Source organism: Scyliorhinus torazame, chromosome 15 (genome assembly GCF_047496885.1).
Source record: "Scyliorhinus torazame isolate Kashiwa2021f chromosome 15, sScyTor2.1, whole genome shotgun sequence".
NCBI classification, from domain to species: Eukaryota; Metazoa; Chordata; class Chondrichthyes; order Carcharhiniformes; family Scyliorhinidae; genus Scyliorhinus; species Scyliorhinus torazame.
The window spans coordinates 45,199,436-45,207,057 of record NC_092721.1 but is presented as its reverse complement, the minus strand read 5'-3'; the positions used below and the strand labels follow the sequence as shown (position 1 = coordinate 45,207,057).

At 46.2% G+C, this 7,622-nt stretch overlaps 1 long non-coding RNA gene across 1 annotated transcript; it reads left to right on the top strand.

Moving 5' to 3' along the window:
• Positions 1-2,128: 2,128 nt before the first annotated feature.
• LOC140391386 (uncharacterized) lies at positions 2,129-3,315 on the top strand. The gene is made up of 2 exons (XR_011935035.1): positions 2,129-2,291; positions 2,777-3,315. It is a non-coding gene; the product is annotated as an uncharacterized lncRNA (long non-coding RNA).
• The last annotated feature ends 4,307 nt before the right edge of the window (positions 3,316-7,622 follow it).

Sequence of the window (7,622 nt, the reverse complement as noted above, 5' to 3'; positions counted from 1 at the left end):
CCCCAATGGCAGGTTTCCTGGCAGCAGGTCAGCTGAGCCACTTAAAATGCATGAACCTCAGTGGGACCAGAAGATACTGCTCAGTGGTTGTGAAGAAAGTACTTGTGAAGCTAGTCGTAGGTGTTGGGTGTCCAGTGCAAAGGAATGAAAGCCCTGCTGTGATTTTATGAGAAGATTGGGAAGGGAAAGATTTTTCATGCTGGGGCTAACGTCGCGTGTTGCAGTAATCTGTAGAAAGTAAGAGTGATATGAAAATGAGTCTTGCCTTAGTAATTTTAGTGCAGTCACTAAACTCTTTCATGCACTACCGTTGTAAAATCTATGTTGCTGGCATTGAACTCCCAAACACCTTACTCGATGACTACTGATTAGTTTTCACTTGTTTCTCATGTGAGGTTTGTTGCTCGTTCACCTTTATTAATAATAACCACAAAATGCACGTATGTTCCTTGTATTGGACAAATGACCACACAACCAGTATATTAGTTCAATTATTGTTTATTATTAAACATAGGCTTGATTCTATGAGTAATAATCTATATGTGGCTACACTTTAAACTATACCTAATGGCTTAAATGACCTTTACTTAACTTTCAAGTGGCCGGCTCTGTGCAGGTTAGACAAGGCCTTTGTCTAGATCCCCACGTGTGACAGCTGGAAGTTGTCAGGTACGTCTAGGCTGCTGCTCGTCCCTCAGGTAGCGATCGCGGGTCCTTGAACTTGGCTGGTCGATGTGCTGCAGTTGGTGAGGCAGAGGCCGGTCCGAAAAGAGACAGAATGTTTGTCGCGCAGTTCCTCTTATCCTCCGATCTTTCGTGCTCTTTTGGGCGGTACCAACTCGGGATCCAATGGATCGATAGGATTTTGATCAATCTAATCGATTCTGGCCAATTAGGGAGGGGGAGGTACCTTGATAGCTGGGCGGGTCCTAGTTGTTATTGTCCAAGGCATGTAGGCACTCCCAAATAAGGTAAATAGGTGCCCCCGAGTCTGTTACTGCTGCTATGTTTCAATCTGTGTCCCATTGTCTTGGGGAAACTTTAGCAGGTGCAAGTATCTGTGTAGGTCTGGTTTCCTCTGCACAATACACATGAGCTGTGTATCATCTGTGTCCCAACCTGACCACAATTCCCATTATCTTTTGGAGGCGGCCATTTTAGATGGCCACAGGTTGGACCGGGGGACTCCCTGGCTACATTGAAGCATCAGGGTATCTTAGCTCATTTCATGCTCCTGTCTGTGCCAGTAATACATTGTCAATTGAAAACTTTTGAAAAGTGCACTTTCCCTTTTAGAGCTGCCTAATGGCTTTAAATACAGCACGCCAACTCGATTTTCCACCCTCCCAAATTGGGACCTACCTATTATGGCAGTTCATGTGTTCTATTTAAACTAGGCCCAGTTACTAAAATTAATCAGGACCCCAGCATCAGACAGGCACAGCTGGTGCTCTGCACACTACCCACCCAATCTTATAATAATAATGATCTTATAATCTTTATTGTTGTCACAAGTAGGCTTACATTAACAGTGCAATGAAGTTACAGTGAAAATCCCCCAGTCGCCACTCTCTGGCGCCTGTTTGGGTACACAGAGTAGGGACACCATTGTAAAATCAAACAGTTTATTCTGTGCATCATTAAGTTAAAAGAATGGCAACATTGGACAAATCTCATGGTCAATTGCAGTGAATTTTATTTGTTCAGTACTATTTTCCCATCACCTTTTCTATATGTATGGTTTATAAATCATAATTCCTCTTGTCCGGAGACATCTTTTCTATTCAATCTGGAATGATTTTCCAGGATTATCAAAGACAAAATCAGATAAAGATACAAGTATGCCAACTTTACTCAACATCTATGTTAACACAACGTAGATAAAGCTTCAGCAGAACACCAAGCATTTAGGTAGGCCTTTGATTTACACAAAGCTTATTGTTAAACATTTAGTTTGGAACAGGCAATCAATTAGCAATAAAGATGCAATCAGCATTATGTTACACATTTAGTCGAAAGTCGATAATGCTATTGGGTATTTGGGTAAACATTAATGAATCACTAAAGCACCTGACAAGAGCAAGTGATGGACTTTAAATCATACTGTGCTTCAGTTGTAGCTGAGGAAGGTTCAATTTGAGGTCACTACATGATTTACTAAACTCAATAGTTATTTGGTCCTTTGTCAGATTGGTTTTGTGGGCCCAGCGGTTGGTTTGCTTCGAGAGAAATGTGGTGCATTTTCATCGGAGGACATATCCCCGCTTCATCTTTGTCTCTTCCTGCCTCAGGTAAGTGGCAAATGCTTTCTTTATATTTGTGGCACTGTGCCTAAACCTCAAACTGTGCTCAGAGGCATGAGATTAAATATTGGCATGCTGCGTGTCTATTTTATTTTTGTCAGCTTAATACAAAACCTCTAATAACCTTAGAACACAGCGATTCTGATCTTTATGGATTCCTTTCTGGCTTATCCCTACTGATCGTAGGTTGTTTCAACTTGGTGTTGCTTGAATTTGTGCCTGATTGACCTGACTGTGGTGTTTTGTGATGAGTGTCCCTTTAAGGGCAATGCAGCAGAAGGGCAACACAGCAACACACCTGTTTTGAGGGACCAGTTGGGACCGAGAGTGGGTGATCATCCCAGGGAGTGGAGTCCTCTCGTGGGTAGAAGACATCCAGAAAACATACAGGGACATGTCGGGGACTGGGGCAGCCAGTGGAGCTGCTGGACTCTATTGCTTTTCTTATGAATGAATACATTTTGTGTTTCTAGTGATGTCTGTGAATGAGCATCATTACACCTGAGGATGGGATGGATTATCATGACACTGCCTCTGGCCCAACACCTGTGAGTATCCTGTTCTCGTCGAAGTCTGAAGATAAAAATACTCAACCGTATACCTGTCTTTGAGGGACGGACGTCGAGTGGACCTGGTTTGCCTCACACAGTCAAAAATTTCGAAATTAATAAATTAAGAGAAAATACCTGTCATAATATACACCAGTATATCATGTTGCAGACACACACTGATGGACACACAGTGGGACCAATCAACATACACAACACTGCAGCCAATCACCAGTGAGAGCACACGCACTATAACGACAGGGGACATCAGAGTTCCCGCTCATTCGAGGAGCAGCTAGCTCGGAGCACAGAGCTCACAGCCTGCAACACAGACATTCACCATGTGTTGAGTGCATCACCTGGTTAGGACAAGTCAAAGGTCTTTAGTTAAATCTGATATCGTATTTACCCACAGTTCAAGTATGTTTAAATAGTTAACCTTTTAATAAAATAGTGTTGCACTACTTCAAGTGTTGGTGACCTGTATGTGATCCAGAACACCCAACACATCAATAACCTTCAGATGCAAGAGCTGAAGCAAAATAGAACGTGGGATAAGGAGAAACAAAGAGTTGCTGCAAAGCTTTTAAAAAAAAGAAGAGGCGAGAACATAGCAATGTTTGAAGTGAAGATAAAATGCCCCAAGGAGCTGCAACGAGTTCTCCAGAAGTGCAGGAAAGTGAAGATACCGGGATTAGCAGGCTCCTGTTTCGGGCAGAGCCTGCAGCGTGGCGGTGTGGGGGCGGGTGGAGGGCGTCAGTGGCAGCAGTCCCTGCACTCAGGCAGTCAAGTTCTAAAGTTTAAAAAGAAAAATCCCCAACCTGTTCAAAAAAGGATTAAAGAGGTTAAAAAAAAACAGTGGTCCAGAATTGACCACGCTGGATCTCCCATTGAAATCAATAAGAAAAACCAACACATCGGGTAGAGGAGGAAAAACAGACCCATCAAACAACTAACCAAAATAACCCTGCAGAGTTCGCTGCAAGAGCTTTCCATCAGGAAAGGAAACTTTTTTGAGGTTTGGAAGGGAAGAACAGCCAGTTTCATTCTTTCGTAGACCACAAATGAGTCTGAACTGAGTGAGTAGAAAGAAACCTTTATAACAATACTCTAGTATTTACAATATAAGTCAAATCCCAGCTGGGTCTGCCCTGTCGGTTCCATACCTGGCTGCCTCTGTCCAGAAGTTAACCATGAATGATCTGAAGCTCAGCGGGGGAGCTTGTATTGGGTGAGATTCATGAGGAGACTGATTGTTCCAACCCTCTAAGTCTCATGAGGGTTATAACATCCCAACCCCACCCCACTCCAAAATCCGAAGATTCCTCTGAGGACTGCAGAGTAGGAGGGAGCCGGACTCTCCACGCACTTGGTGCTGGATCTGTCGGTGTGTACCTTGACAGCGAACGTCACTTCTGATCGAAACGCCCATGGTGTTTTCACGTGGTGGCTGCTGCACTGTTTGCTCTCTGTCAGAGACCTCCAATGCCTGAGTTTCCATGTCTGAATCTGTATCCAACTGAGGCCAAGCTAAGTTGGGTTGAAGCCTCCGACCTATTCGCAATTCAGCCGGTGCCACTCTGTTAGCGGCGTTGTTGCAAAGCGGAACAAGTACATTGCTAGCCTCATGTCTATCGACCGCGAAGGCTGCTTCTTCAGTCCACATTTGAGCGTTTGTACCGCCCTTTCTGCCAGCCCATTTGAGGAAGGGTGATACGGCCTGTATGGATGGGTTGCCTTCAGAAGTCCCGAGAACTGTTCACTTGTAAAGGGTGTTCCATTATCAGCAACCAAACCTCTGGGATGCCGTCTGTACTGAAGGTCAAAGTCTCGATGGTCGCCCGAGAGCTGGTTGCCGACATCCTATGAACTTCCAAGTACTTAGCGTGGATCAGAAACATCAAAGCCTTGAAACAGGCCAGCAAAGTCCCCATGCAACCACGCCCACGCCGGCCATTCACATGGACGAAGGGGCACGGCTGGCGGAAGCATCTGATAATCCTCACATACGCCGCACTGCTGGTTTACTCTCTCTATCTCAGCGTCCAGGCCCGACCACTAAATACAGCTGCTTGCTCTCATTCTCTTTTTAACACCCCTGGGTGCCCGTTATGCAGATCCCTCAAGATCAGGTTCTGGTCTTTTTCTAGGATAATAATAATAATCTTTATTGTCACTAGTAGGCTTACATTAACACTGCAATGAAGTTACTGTGAAAATCCCCTAGTTGCCACATTCTGGTGCCTGTTCGGGTACATGGAGGGAGAATTTAGAATATCCAAATCACCTAACAGCATGTCTTTCGAGACTTGTGGGTAGAAACTGGATCACCCGGAGGAAACCCACGCAGACACGGGGAGAACGTGCAGGCTTCGCACAGACAGTGACCCAAGTGGGAATCGAACCTGGGACCCTGGAGCTGTGGAGCAACAGTGCTACCCACTGTGCTACCGTGCCGCCCGATAACGACGTGCGTTCCCCATAACAGGATGCCGTCCTTCATGCCGAACTTGGACACCTTCATCAAGAATGCCCTTAATTCGCCTGGTAAATATCTATGCTGAAGCCCGTAAAGGACTATTTGTTGAGCTTTCGAAAGAACTGGGTTGGTCTGAGTCCACTCATGGATTTGGATGCTATAACAGGCACCAAATCTATTAAATTGAGTGTGGTGACTACCTCGTCTGTCCTGGGAGAAGGAGGACTTGTTAGCAAGGACAGTTGGCTCAATACATCCGCATTTACGATCTGGGTGTCGGGACGATGCTCAAATAGGTATTCATAGGCGGCCAGCAGGAGGGCCCAATGGTGGATCCTTACAGAAGCGATGGGTGGAATTGCCTCGTCTTCTTTAAAAAGACCGGGCAGTGGCTTGTGTTCCGTGATTTGTGTTCCGTGATGATCATGAAACGCCGACCCTACACATATTGATGGAATTTCTTCACGGCAAAGACATCTGCCAAATCCTTTCTCTCGATTTGCACATAATTGCGCTTGGCTGCGTAGGAGCCTGTTGAATGGCCCGTACATTTTCTGTGACCGGGTATAATCCCTCAAGGTCTACTCAGGTGCACCCCTTTCCTTGCATGAAAAACACGCTTTTCTCTCCGCAGGCGAATGCCCGTCTCCGAGAAACGAGAAAGCACCTCACGCAGAAAGATATACTGCCACTCTGGAATATGGCACAGGCCAATGACCCTTCAAAAGGGAGCCTGGTGTATTTGTACAGGCCTCTATGGGTGTTTATAGTGATGTATATTCAGGAGGTCAGATCGAATTCTAACTGCGAATATGCATGACTCATATCGAGCTTGGTAAATGAGTGTCCACCAGCCAACTTTGCGTATAGGTCCTCAATGTGGGGCATCAGGTAGTGATCTAAATGGGAGGACTGGTTGGTTAACTGTTAACTTATAGTTTCCACACAATCTGGCTCTCTTATCTGGTTTGAGCACCGGGACCACCGGCGCCCCCCAATCGACAAAACGCAGCGGCCTGATGATTTCCAGACCTTCAAGCCAACTAATTCCGGCCTCCACTCTCGCAAATAAAACACGAGGAACTGGGCATTCTCTGAAATATCTTGGCTGAGCATCCGCATCGGCCTGAATTTTTGCCATGGCACCTTAGATTTTCTCCAGTCCGGGTTGAAAAATCTCCGGGGGTTTTCCGAGCACTTTGTGCAGGCCCGGGATCCCATTTAGAAAATTTGCTGCCAGTGCAGATGTAGGCATTTTAGCCAATCGTGGCCTAGCAGGCTGGGGCCGTGCCCCTTGACTACGATTAACGGGTGATGCACCGACTGTTGTCCGTAAACTACCGGGGTCATGATGGTTCCTGCAATGGTCAATGGTTTGCCGGTATAAGTCGCTAATCTAACTTCAGTGTCCCTCAGATCCAATTGCTGCACCCCCCACTTTATCCCAGCGAAGGTCTGCTTCCCCACAACGGAAACTGCAGCTCCTGTGTCTAGCTCCATGTCTAATGGATGCCCATTGACCTGCACAGTTATCTTAATAGAGGCCACTCGGGGTGCTGCAACACAATTCAGCTGCATGCGCTCCCCCTCCCCTGGTTCATCTAGGTGGAAAGTGTGAGTTCTAGGTTGGCGCCTGCTTCGACTGGGGCACCCGGATCTCTGGCTGACTTGTGATTTGCACTTCGTTCATGCCCTTCATCCACATGTCCCACAACGTCCTGGCTCTCCCTCAGTAGATTCCAGGAGGTATCCCATCAGAATGGTCAATGGACCTGGCCTCTATGGTGCTCGGTCCAGGGCATTATTGGTCCGGATGGGGGGAGGGAGAGGGCACACACCGTGAGGGGTGCGACCGAGGGAGTTTACCTCCAACCCCCCCCCATCTCTCCTACATTCCTCGCTCAACACTTTCAGGGAAAGCAAAATTTGCACAGCCTGTTGCAGGTCTAGGGACAGTTCGGCTAGCAACTTTGTTTGAGTAGCCACGTTATTTACACCGCAGACCAAACGGTCACACAGCATTTCGGAAAAGGAAGTTCTATATTCATAAAATTTGGCTTTTTTCATAGCTTTGTCAAAAACTCGGTTACGGACTCTCCAAAAATCCCTTTCTGTCATATTGAAACGGTATCTCTGCACTATTACGGATGGTCTAGGGTTACCAATATTTCAAAAATTTTAGTGTCTGGAGTTACAAGATATGTGAGGCTTTTAATCACTCCATAGGTAAGTGCTCCCGCAGACAGTCAGCACTCATGTGTCTGTCACTCATTCTCGCTGCTATTTTTCGAG